Source organism: Ceratotherium simum, chromosome 17, assembly GCF_057802395.1.
Source record: "Ceratotherium simum simum isolate JZ-2026a chromosome 17, ASM5780239v1, whole genome shotgun sequence".
NCBI lineage: Eukaryota > Metazoa > Chordata > Mammalia > Perissodactyla > Rhinocerotidae > Ceratotherium > Ceratotherium simum.
The window spans coordinates 20266495-20268182 of record NC_141916.1 but is presented as its reverse complement, the minus strand read 5'-3'; positions in this window follow the sequence as shown (position 1 = coordinate 20268182).

The following is a 1688-nucleotide window of genomic DNA, read 5'->3' as shown; positions in this document are numbered from 1 at the left end:
TTTCAAAGTCAAGTTCTGAAGCCAACATGGGAGATAATCTCCTGTGGTTCTTACAAACTGCAACTTTCCTAATTAACTCATGTAATTTTGTCTTCAAGCTGTAACTCCAGGGAATAAAGGGCATTGGTCCATCTTTCTCTTGAGCTCTCAGGCTTACCCAGCCAGTAAACTAACTGTGTGAACTCTACCTGCTTTTCTGAGAGGTTAGAGCTGAGATTCACTCTCTTGCCTATTAGGTTGAGCACAATATTTACAGTCACAGAGGAAACTAAGTGAGGAGATACCATGCGGCTGGGCCCAAGACCATCTGAGAGAAATCTCTCACCAAATTCCACTTATTGAGGATTTGAGGATCTTCTCACTGTGGCCAATGGAGATATGGATGACCAAGACTTCGGGACAATCTAGGTCTAAGACATTCTGTCTTAATGCCTTCATTGTGACTCCTAACTCTAAAAATAAAAGTTGCTGTTTTTCTTAGAGTTATTCATTGAAGTCTTATGACTCCAGATAAGTTCTTCTATCTGGAAAAAGACCAGTGCTACAAAATGTCTTCTGTACCAGAAAAATACAGGAGCATGGTAATATTTTCTATGATTTTTCTGAAAGTGTTTCCCAAATCCTTTCCAGTCACTTTACAGTTTTATTAACATCTCCTTGTCAGACCTTCTCTCTCTGGATCTCCGAGACACCTCTTCTCACTTTCTCACTTCACTTTCCACATAGTAGAGAGTAAACCTTTGCATCTTGGGACTCCCTAAACTGTGTCTGTATTTCTTATTATGTTCCAGTGGGCTTTTGTCCTCATGTTCTCTGATTATCTAATGAGAAGGTCAACGTTTACTCAATGAATAACATTAATCGTTGGGAAAGGGGACTCCTTGAATTTTGGCAGGAAATAGTGGTACCCTAAGGTACGCCCTCTTTTTCCAGGTCCTCAATCATATATGTGCAGAAAATTCATTTTTCTGCTATTATTACTCATTCCCAATCTGATCCCTGCTGTAAAGAACAGTGTGACATCTATTTATAACCAATTTATAACCATTCATTCTGGTCACCAGTCCCCTCCTGTAAGTACCGAAGCATTTCAACCTCCACTCCTCCTAACCTCACTTATCTATCCATTAATTCATTTAAGACGTCAACATTTTCTGGGTAACTACATCAGAAGTACCAGGCACCTATTGAAGTAAATCTCATATTCTGATTATTGGTCCTTAACTTGTCACCTTGGAAAGGACTGATGGTCTCGTTAGACCTAAAGACTTGACACTTGATAACTGTCTCAATGTGCAACTCTTACCAAAATTGCTTGATTTTACTTTAGACACATACTTACTCTGGTAAAAGCAATCTCCAATGTTGAAATTTCAGTGGAAAGGAAGATGGTGATTATTTATGATAATACTTGATTTCAACTTTATATTCCACTTCTATTAAGATGGTCTTTGAAAAAAATATGGAATACTGAATGAGTTTCTGTTTTTGTTCTGTGTGCAGTTCAAGGAATAACAGTAAAGTAAACAGCTTTGGGAAAATCCCTGGGGCTCCTCTTTCTACCTCCACCTTCTCAGGAATTACCCCATCACCCCCTACTCTCACATCCGTTTTTAGATCTGGAAGCACTCCCTCAAATTTTGGGCTGAATTGAATTCACTCTGTTTCTTCTTGGAGGTATGTGAGAT